Raw genomic sequence first — 11625 nt, 5'->3', positions numbered from 1 at the left:
TTATCAATAGTGTACATATGTCAATCCCAATCTCCCAATTCATCCCACACCCCTCTTTCTGCCTTTGGTATCCATACGTGTGGGGATACCAGTGCTCTATGTCTGTGTCTCTACTTCTGCTTTCTAAATAAGTTTGTCTATACCAGTTTTCTCAGACTCCACCTATTAAGCTGGTCAGTGGTTTATGTGCTGTTTCACAGGTGTCTCTGATTTCCTCTTCTTTGTTCACAGGTTTCAGGGTCGGTTCAGCAACAAGGACTTAGTGTGCTCAACATCCCTTCATCTTCCTGGTGAGAACCCCACCCTCCCCACTCAGCTCCTGGCTTCCGAAGCTCAATATGTGATATCGACATGACCCCTTGTGGGGCCCCTGCATTGTGCGGGCAACATTGTCATCTGCCCTTCAGTTTCACTTGTAGTGAGCCCAAGAGACAAAATCATGCCTGTGGAAGATTTCAGGGAATATCTCCTGCCCATCTCCTGGAAAGTGGTGATCCTGGCTGAAAGAGGTTTTCATAATCTTGGGAACCGTGGAACATAAGTGCTACACAGGCCTGTGGTGAAAAGTTCATTTTACAGACAAGGAAAACTGAGGCCCAGAGAAGGGAGATGGTGGTGTTATGGGAAGATGGTGCAGGGTGGTCAGGAAGCCGACTCAGGTTCAAACCCGAGTGCCTTCATGTACTCGCTCTGTGACCCTGAGCAAGTCATGGGCTGTCTCTAAATCTTGACTTCCTTTCCTGTAAAACGGTAGGGATGATAGTAGTGCCTGCCTCCTGGTGGAGTCACTGAGAGGATTTAGACAAGGTTTTTGTGTGTGTGTGTGTGTGTGTGTGTGTGTGTGTGTGTAACTCAGTCCAGTGCCTGGCCCCAAGGCAGTGCTTGACCAGTTCAACTCTTGCCCTCTGTCCTAATTCTCCTTCACTTTTCTTCTATTCAGTGCCCTTGACATGGAGTGCACCCCACAGCACCCAGAGAAGCTGTAGCAGAAGCCCCACACCCTCCTCTTCATGATGCCCATGATTCTGGAATTTGGGGACCTGGGAGTCACCCTCATTTCAGTTTCAGATTTCCTGTGGTCACATATGCTGCATAAGCTTTGAAAATAACTTTGGTTTTCCTTACTTATAATTATGTCATAATAATCACAAAAATTGTATAATTATACATTTCGAAAAATTGAACTATAGTTGACTTACAATTTTGTATTACTTTCAGTATATATATATATATATATATTTTAATTTTTATTTTTTTGCTATTGTTCAGGCACTAAGTCGTGTCTGACTCTGCGACACCATAGATTGCAGCACGCCAGGCTTCCCTGTCCTTCACTATCTCCCGGAGTTTGCTTAAACTCATGTCCATTGAGTCAGTGATGCCATCCAACCATTTTATCCTTTGTTGCTTCCTTCTCCTCCTGCCTTCAATCTTTCCCAGCATCAGGGTCTTTTCCAATGAGTCGGCTCTTCTCATTAAGTGGCCAAAGTATTGGAGCTTTGGCTTCAGTGTCAGTCCTTCCAATGAATATTCAGGATTAATTTCCTTTAGGGCTGGTTTGATATACATATTCTTTTTTCAGATTCTTTTCCATTATAGTTTATTACAAGATATTGAGTATAGTTTCCTGTTCTATGCAGTAGGTCCTTGTTGTTTATTTTATATACAGTAGTGTGTATCTGTTAATCCCAAATTGCTAATTTATCCTTCCCCCTGATATCCTCTTTGGTAACCATAAATTTGTTTTCTAGGTCTGTGAGTCTATTTATTTTTTGTAAATAATTCACTTGTATCATTTTTTAAGATTCCACATATAAGTGATATCATATGATATTTGTCTTTGATTTATACTTCACTTAGTATGATAATCTCTAGGTCCATCCATGTTGCTGCAAATGGCATTATTTCATTCTTTTTATAATTACACTTACTATAACAGATATCTGTGGCATGTGTCCACTATGGCACTGTGCATGAATATTCACTGTAGTTTCTTGAAAGTGAAAGCGTTAGTCACTCAGTCATGGCCGACTCTGTGTGACCCCATGGACTCTAGTCCACCAGTCTCCTCTGTCCATGGGATTCTTCAGGCAAGAACCCTGGAATGGGTTGCTGGTTCCTTCTCCAGATAGTCTCTTGAGGTAAGGTCTATATTTATCATCCTCCTTACACAGATGGAGAGGCCGAGGTGCTGAGTGGCTAAGGATGTACTCAAGGTCGCTAGTTGCTTGGTGGCTGTGTCCAGATCTGGCCCCAGAGCACTCGCATTTTGGAGTTGCTGTGGTTTCTCTCTCTGCACACAACCAGTCTGCCTTTGTCACTCTTAGCCTTATTGAAAGAGGATCATCCACTTTTCTTTTGTCTTTAAAAATCTATGTTGGCTTTTCAAGTTTTATGGGCAATTATATAGTTTCCCCACTGCTGATTCTTAGGGATGGCTGTGGGGCTGGCAGCTTCTCTTCAGATGAAACTGGAGATGGCTAGGTTTTACCCGTTGGCTTCAGATATTTGACAGCTGGTATTCTCTGCCGTTATTTTCTGTCTTCCTTTAGTAACTTTTGCCTCAGATGGAAAATTTTATAGTTTTTTAAAAATGAGTTTTATAAAATTGGAGGGCTGGAGGTGATGGGTGGAAAAACAGCCAGGGCAAAGGAGAAAGTCTTTCTATTTTTGAGTCTGGTCTCATTAAAAGAGCTCTCTTTGCCCTGTCCTCAACGTTCTGGCTTTCCAAATTCTCTCTTGTTAGTGGTTTTGCCCTGTCTCTGTTTATTTTGTGACTCGTGCCTGAGGGGATGTGTTCTCAAAAGAGAATTCTCCACACCACATCTTGTTCTGACTCCATGTTACACCACCCCCTCTCTCGGTCAAAGCCCTCTCTGTGTGGGGCAGCGGAGCTTTATTCTGGTGAACAGGGATGCCATGTAGAAGCAGCAGTTAGATAGGGTAGGGACGGAATGAACTTTCCTTAGAATAACCAGACATTTGAGCGGTCATACCCACAACACAATATTTTTCCTGGCACCAACACCACTGAAGCAGTGGATTTGTACAGAGGACTCTACTGTGGGTGACTGAAAGACATCAAAATTCCCGTTGTTTTAGTCAGAACAAAGAACACAAAACTTCACTCAGATGAGGGGGGCTCAGGAGAGGCCAGCCTTTGGTTCCACTCAGAACTTACTTCCAACACATCGTCACATTCCAAGAAACACAAACGACCAAGAAAGCCAATCATATCCTTTCTGACATGTGCTCCTTCCCTGTATTTGCCAACCACTTAATGTTGAAAATGATGACAAAGATGGAAAGATAGAACAAGCCACGGTTCCAGTTCCATTCTGCACGTGAAGAATGTCCATGTGTGCATGTACCAAGAAATAAAATATAAACAGTTGAGTCAGTTTTGAGCAGCATTTCTACTGTTCTGGTAAGAAATAAATACATATGCATACATGAGTTACAAAGTATGAGTTATGCAGTTTTTCTGATTCTGCATGTGAGTCAAGTGCTCTTATATTTGCAGTTAAAACATATTGTACAGTATAAAGATGGAACTATATAATTTATGCTAGTAGTTAAAATGTTCAGTTTTAGTTAGAACAACATTGTGTGCGTGTTCAGTTGCTCAGTCCTGTCCGGCTCTTTGCAACCACATGAACTATAGCCCACCAGGCTCCTCTGTCCATGGGATTCTCTAGGCAAGAATCCTGGAGTGGGCTGCCATTTCCTCCTTCAGGGGATCTTCCTGACCCAGGGATCGAACCAGAGTCTCCTGCATGTCCTGCACTAGCAGGAAGATTCTTTACCACTGGGACACCTGGGAAACCCCTAGAACAACATTAAATAATAAATAAAAGCAGCATATCAAGGTCAACATCAATGATCATAGATCCCATCAATAGCATGTAACCTTGATATGATGTGATGAAATGACACTTTATCTTGTGCTCTCTCTCCCCACCATAACCCCAGTTTAACCTAGAGAAACACCAGGCAGATCCCAATGGACAGGCATTCTGCAAATACCTGGTTAGTACTCATAATTGTAAAGATGATCCAAATCAGTACAAGTCTGAGAGACCATCACAGCCAAAAGGAGACTAAGGAGACGTGACAACTAAAAGTATGTGGTATTCTGGATGGGATCCAGGAATAGAAAAAGGACATTACCAAAAAACAAAGGAAATTGGAATAAAGTGTAGATTTTAGTTAATGGGAAAAAAATGAGGGAGCTCATTCAAGGGCTCCAACTGTTATTTCACTGGAAAACAAAGGTGCTGGGTCCTCAGAGGACCCGGGTACTAGACTTGTGGGACACAAGTCATTCTTTCAGGCTTTCAGCTCAGGGGTTCCCTTTTCCTCCAATTTCTTGGGGCTTCCCGATCTCCTTTGAGCCTCTTTTTCCTCATCTGCCCAAGAATCCCAGAATGGTTGAGGGAATAGGTCAGGAAGCAGAAGCTGGATGTTCATCCCTACCGTTCAGTTCAGTTCAGTTCAGTTCAGTTGCTCAGTTGTGTCTGACTCTTTGCAACCCCTTGAACCACAGCACGCCAGGCCTCCCTTTCCATCACCAGCTCCCAGAGTCCACCCAAACCCACATCCATTGAGTCGGTGATGACATCCAACCATCTCATCCTCTGTTGTCCCCTTCTCCTCCTGCCCTCAATCTTTCCCAGCATTAGGGTCTTTTCAAATGGGTCAGCTCTCTGCATCAGGTGGCCAAAGTATTGGAGTTTCAGTTTCAACATCAGTCCCTTCAATGAACACCCAGGATTAATCTCCTTTAGGATGGACTGGTTGGATCTCCTTGCAGTCCAAAGGACTCTCAAGAGTCTTCTCCAACACCACAGTTCAAAAGCATCAATTCTTCGGCGCTCAGCTTTCTTCATAGTCCAACTCTGACATCCATACATGACCACTGGAAAAACCATAGCCTTGACTAGACGGACCTTTGTTGACAAAGTAATGTCTCTGCTTTTTAATATGCTGTCTAGGTTGGTCATAACTTTCCTACCTCCTAAACTTTTAGCAAATCAGTGTGTCCCTGTTTCCTTGCTGGTTAAGTGAGCATTGGAGGTTTCAGTAGGTTATCACTTGTCAAGTACTTAGCACAGCACCCAGTGCTGGGCAGTGCTCAGCCTAGGTTAGTGTGGTTGTCTCTTGTGACTGGCTTCCTTTGCTCTCATGTGGCCAAGGGTACATTAACAACAGCCAAGGATAGCAGTCACCCTGCTAATAATAATCAGACTAGCTCATAATTATTGAACTTTTACTATGTAAGTATTTTATATGTATTTTCATTGTATCCTCAAATCAAATTGAAATAGTTGCCTTTATTTTTATGTTATTTATGCTTATTTATTTATACTTATTTTTATTATATATTATATTTATTAATTTATACTTTATATATACTTATATCTTTATTATCTTCCCATTATAGATAAGGGAAGTGAGGTTTGAGGAGAACAAGTAACTCACCCCAAGTCACACAGGTAAGTTGGAGTCAAACCCGCACTCATATTGTGGGAATACATGACTGTCTTGGTCTCTTGGGGTTGCTATGTCAGATTACCACTGACTGGGTGGCTTATAAACAACAGGAGTTTATTTCTCACAGTTTTAGGGGATGAGAGTCAGATCAGGGCGCCAGGATGGTCAGGATCCAGATTGCAGACTGCCAACTTACCATCATATCCTTATATGGCAGAAAGATCTTAGAGAACTCTCTGGGGTCTCTCTTATCAGGCACTAATCACATTCATGAGGGCTCCACCCTCATGACCTAATTACCTCCCAGAGACTCCACCTCCAAACACCATCACATTAGGGATTAAGTTTCAACAAACATACTTTTTGCGGGGAGAGGGGAGATGCAAAACTTCAGTTCATGGCAATTCCCTTCTAAATCCAGTGCCTCCACTCTTTGATGATATGGTTTACAGTTCTTAAACTTGGTTTCTTGATTTACTAGTTCACATTCTTGAGGAGAAATGTGATGGACTACTCTCAGTCTATGGATATTTTCCCCTTAGGTTAGGTGTGCATTGTTGGATCAGTCGGCTGTGGCCAGTGGGGTGGGGTCATGTGGTTCCAACATGGCAGTCTAGACCACAGAGACAGAATGTTTATCAGAAAGGGAAGGTAGGATATCAAACCCTTCTGTTATACACTCACATTTTAGTCCTAAAATTGTCTCAGTGTTCCCTCTGGAGGGTTAAGTCACTGTAGGTATGTATGCCTTTTTCCTGCTGATCTGGGCAGTAGGCGCTGGGGCCATTCACTGGAAAGCCCAGTCCCACCCAGCCCTGGAATCAATCTACATGGTGTTGGCAGTACATTGAGTTCCCTGTGTCTGCCAGTGGGTGGGATCTGGAAATTAATTTGGCAGCGATAAGCAGCTAGTGTCCATGTGTCTACCATGCTGGTTTTCCCCCCACTTCTCACTTGGTCTTTCTGTTGATATTCCTGCTTGGTTCTTGGGATGGTACTTTAATAACCCAGATCATCCCACCACTTCCTCCCCACTCCCTGGACCCCTAACCACTAGTGAGATCCTGTCCTAATTTAAACATAAGGCTCTGAATCACAGACTCCCTCTGCTGCCACACATCCATCCATCCACCTACCCACCCAACAAATCAGGTCCCTTTGCATGTTTTTCTTTTAACTTTCACTGTAGAAAATTTCAGACATTCACAAAAACATACAGCCTCATGTGATAAATCTTCATGTTACCCATCACCTGGTTTCAACGATTAAATCATGGCCAAGCTTGTTTTATTTATACTTCCACCTAATCTGCCTCAGTATTATTTTGTACCAAATTTCAGATCATTATCACTGCTTCTGTAAATAATTCAGTGCACATCTCTGAAATATTAGGTTTGTTTTTAACATAATCACAAGCCTATTAACTTGCTTAAATATATTAACAATAATTTCTTTATATCATCAAATAATCCAGTCAGTGTTTATATTTCCAGTTGTCTCACACATGTTTTAAGTGTTTGTTTTTTTTTTTAATTAACAGTTTTTGAGTCAACATTCAAATAAGGTTAACATATTGTGATTTGTTGATAAAATCACCAGATTTTTGTCTCCTTTTCTAGTTTCCCTTTTATTTCTTAAAGAAATTGGGATGTCTGTTCTGGAGAACCTCCCAGTGGGGACGTGCTGATGGAACATTAAGACTGAAGGCGCTGCTTTGGAGTTGCAGACTCACTGTGTCCTTACAAGGTGGAAGGAAGGAAGCAAGGAGCTCTCTGGGGCTTCTTTTAAGGGCACTACTCCCATTCCTGATGGCTTTATCCTCATGGTCTAACCACCTCTCCGAAGTCCCACCTTCTAATACCATAACACTGGTGATTTGGCTTCAACATGTGAATTTTAGGGGACACAGATATTCAGCCTATAGCAGGGTATAACTTGGACTAGATATGAAATAGACCCTAAATAATGATATATTAAATTAGGTAGAAATTGATTTCTCTCTCATGTAAGCATCTGAGCTCATGACAGTGGCCCCGCTTCACAAGGCCATTAGGAGTCCAGCTCCTTCCATGTTTTGGTTGAGAATTTGGTCTCTGGTTACAGGAGATGAGAATTCCTTTCTATGGGGCTAAGGAGGAGCTAAGGAGGCCCTTGTACTTTTCTACTTGGTTTTCTTTATTGACTAATAGTCATTGCAATCTTTCATTATCTTTTTTTTTTCCCCCAAAGCATACATTGTTCTCCAATAACAGCCATTCAATTCCATTGTCCCTAATGACCCTTTCCTCTATCTTTGGCAAAAGCCCAACATGTCACACACTCTAGGACCATTTCTTCCACCAGTATCCCATTCTATTTCACTACTGGTGGAAGTTTGACCAGTTTCACTGCCATCTCCCATATGGGGCTGAATTAGCTCTGTGTATCAACAGCAATGGACTGCCCAGGTGGCTCAGTGGTAAAGAATCTGCCTACCAATGCAGGAGACACAGGTTCGATCCCTGGGTCGGAAAGATCCCCTGGAGAAGGAAATCCTGGGGCAACCCAATCCAGTATTCTTGCCTGGAAAATCCCATGGACAGAGGAGCCTGGTGAGCTACAGTCCATGGGGTTAAAAAGAGTCAGACATGACTTGGAGACTAAAGAACAACAACCACAACATCAACAGTAATGGGGTTCTCATTGCCTGTCAGCTGGCAGGTGATACAGCCCTATAGTCCATTTTAGCATCTGTTTTCTCAGATTACTCCTGGCATTATCTGTCCACAGAGGGCAGCTTGTGGCACAGAGATTAGATTGTGTTAGGCCTACTGGGGGATGTGCTCAGGAGGGACACCTGTGGTGGAAAGAAAGGCACAGAACTGAGCAGAGAGAGGAGTTTGACAGAGAATGAAGTGGTTGGATGGCATCACTGACTAAATGGACATGAGTCTGAGCAAACTCTGGGAGATTGTGAAGGACAGGGAAGCCTGGCGTGCTGGAGTCCATGGGGTCACAAAGAGTTGGACACGACTTAGTGACTGAACAAAAACAACAACAGCTTCAACAAAGGCCTCAGCTGACCATTGAAGAACCCGAGAAGCTGGGATGACTGGTCAGACTTCAGGTCTCAAATGTGGGCAAGAGACTAAACCTTTGTATTCCCACAGCAACCAGTTACCACAGCAGGCTGCTGCCCCTGGGAACGAGCATCGTCCTTCAGTGAGATGGTTTTCTTTGGGAAAAAAGGAGCAGTTTCTGAGAGGGCTGATAGCTGAGGGACCTCAGCCAGCAAAATGCCCAGCAGTGGAGGGAATATGAAAAAAAATGGCCACAATATTTTTATAGATACGCCCGTTAAGAAGTGGAGTCTGTTTTCCACGCCTTGAATTTGGCTTGGCCTCATGACAAGCTTTGGTCAATGGGGCCAGAATCACACATGATACAAGAGTCTTGAAAAGTGCTTGCCCACTGGAGCTTGTTCTTCTTTGGCTGCTGGGGGCCCTTCCATTGGCATGTGGAGAAGCCCAGGCCAGCCCCCCTGAGAGGAGAGAGGCCCTATTCAACCCGGGTGAGTCCCAGACATGTGACATCCTAGCCCATCCAGGCCAGGCCAGAGGCCCACATGAACCACCTAGCAGACCCACAGGATCAGGGAAAATGATAAGTGTTTATTACTTGCAGGCATTAAGTTGTAGGGGTCATTTGTTACACAGCAAAAAATTTACTGATGACTAGGGTAGCAGGAACCTGGCACTTGATCTGATCAAATGGGGAAAATGTTTTAGGATTTGGCAAACATATATGGTTTTATTTCCCTTTCCCAGGTTTCTAGATTTCTAATAAAACTCTAGCCAAATCCATATGCTTTTCAGAGCCTTTACAAAGCACCCTTTCAATTACCTTTCTCAGCTCAGACAAGGGAATAGAAGAGGCCTTTACCATTCATATATGCTAAGAAAAAAGCATGCTTTCAGAGCTGCCAGTGTTGCAGAACAGAAAACACAGTCACGACTGGAAAAAAACCAAGGACTGCTATTTGATGATAAATATTCTAAAGATAGCAGTCTGTTGATTGTTCACTGAATACAGTTTTTGGAGGAGCATTTGAGGAACTGATGCAGTGAATGAAGTGGAAATGTGCTCAAATGAAAAAGAAAGATCAAATCAAAATAAAATGTAAACCAAGCACCTTCCAGTTGCTTATAGGAAAAATATTTTCATATTTTTCATAGCACACACTAGCTGCCACTTGGAAAGGTTTGTTAAATGAATACATGGATAGTAGGATGTACTACCATGTGTGAGAAATGAACTTTCCTCTTGCCCCTGCTTCAAGCTCTTGGAGGGATCACCTTGGCATAAAATAGAGGCGTTGGGCTCAGTGATCTTAAGATTTCACTTCCCAGACCCCATAGATCTCCACTCAAATTCTAGGGCTGCCATTTCCATAAATATGTTTGTCTCTTCTCTGTTCCTTGAATTTTCCTTCTGAAAACAGAGATTTGGACCATTTAGAAAACCTAGGTTTTGGGATTCTCCATGTGGTAATGGAATGTACCTGGAGAAAATGATCTGGATTTTCTTCTTTCTTCAGACTCTCAGCAACCTTTCATGTGACCTGGGCCAAGTTATTCAAACACTCTGTGCCTCAGTTCCCAAATCTGTGTAATGGAATAATACTACTACTTGTAGGGTTGTAGGGAGAATTAGGGATAATGTATGTAAAGTGTCTGCAACATAGGTGCTAAATACCTGGACATTATTTTATAATGGGTATGTTGCAGATTGCTGTAGAGGTAGGGAGAAAGAAAATTTGTGTATTCTAATAAACTCTGTGAAATCTGGTATTTCTGATTTTATCCATAATTGTCAAGTGTTGGGCAACCCCTCCAGACCCATTCAGCCCCACATCTTTATTTAGAGTTCTGAATTCCATCTTTCTGACTAGTCCTTCTTCCAAACCCTTGTGGGGAGAAGTCACATTTCTTAAGCTGCTAAATCAAATGACAGTTGCTTTTTATTCCATGTGTTTCTCATTCCAAAATGTTGTTTTGAATATTTTCAGCTACTAAGCATAAACTCCGGTTGGTTATGTTTTGCTTTATAATTGATTTTTTTTTCCTTCTGCACATTTCAGATGCCTGCTTTTGGGTTTTGCATTATTCTGTGGTTTCCCAGTCATTCACCCCACCCTTTAATTGCTCCACCAGCACTTAGTCTCTGCTGCCTGCCAAGGCCGTCTCCCCCTTTTCCTAATATTCCCCGGGTTCTCCCCAAGGGTCGTTCCTTAATCCAACGAGCTCTCCAATGCTTTGCAAAATTGAAAGTCCTCTGTTTATCCTGCCCCCTCCCCTCAATGTTCGTGGCAGTTATCTCACTTGGGCTTCCATTTCCTGCTCTTATTCTTGGCCCTCTGCCAGCCATCACACATTCACATGAAATCCTGCCTTTCCTCACAGAAGGGAAAGGCTGTTTCCATTCATGGAATGCTCACTGGCCACAAAGATGCTACACCCTAGCCACAGGCAGGGTGCCCCGGGTTTCCTGACATGCCCAGGGCCAGGTTGGAGGGCTGTGGTCCCGACAGTTATCTACAGTAAAGGCAAGTCAAGCTAGAGAACAGTGTGGTCTTTGTGGGAAAGGGGAGAGAAAATGGGCTGTCAATTCTAACTGACCTGGACTTTGGTCCATGTAGTATGACTGAGCCTCTGTTTGTTCATCTGTGGAATGGGAATCATAATTCTACCCACCTCACCACCTTCTCACGAGGGTCATGAATGAAAAGGGTCATTTGGGCCTGGAAAATGGTATTTGCTCCATAAGGATTTTATTCCCTGCCCTCCCCCTGCCCTGCCCCTTATTAGTTGCTAAACTCTTGGGGTTCAAGTCCAAGCAAGCAAAAGAATGGTACCTCAAAGAGGTTCATTGAAGAGGGTGTAATGAAGATGATGTATAGCAGTGGTCTCCAACCTTTTTAGCATCCAAGACTGGTTGCATGGAAGATTTTCCCACAGACCTGGGGAGGAAGGATGGTTTTGAGAAGATTCAAGCACATTTGTTGTACACTTTATTCCTATTATTACATCAATTCCACTTCATATCATCAGGCATTAGAGGAGGTTTGAGACTCCCGTTGAGATTGATGGAGCT

General features: G+C 43.0%; 1 long non-coding RNA gene across 1 annotated transcript; it reads right to left on the bottom strand.

Annotated features, from left to right (window-relative positions):
- Positions 1 to 3720: 3720 nt before the first annotated feature.
- Positions 3721 to 11492, bottom strand: LOC129641486 (uncharacterized). Its single transcript, XR_008709354.1, has 3 exons — positions 11387 to 11492; positions 11151 to 11272; positions 3721 to 3828 (listed from the first exon to the last, which is right to left on the bottom strand). It is a non-coding gene; the product is annotated as an uncharacterized LOC129641486 (long non-coding RNA).
- Positions 11493 to 11625: the final 133 nt, after the last annotated feature.

The sequence above is a fragment of the Bubalus kerabau genome, chromosome 1 (assembly GCF_029407905.1).
Source record: "Bubalus kerabau isolate K-KA32 ecotype Philippines breed swamp buffalo chromosome 1, PCC_UOA_SB_1v2, whole genome shotgun sequence".
In the NCBI taxonomy this organism is placed as follows: Eukaryota; Metazoa; Chordata; class Mammalia; order Artiodactyla; family Bovidae; genus Bubalus; species Bubalus kerabau.
Note: the sequence above shows the minus strand (reverse complement) of the source record. Positions and strands in the feature narration are given on the sequence as shown.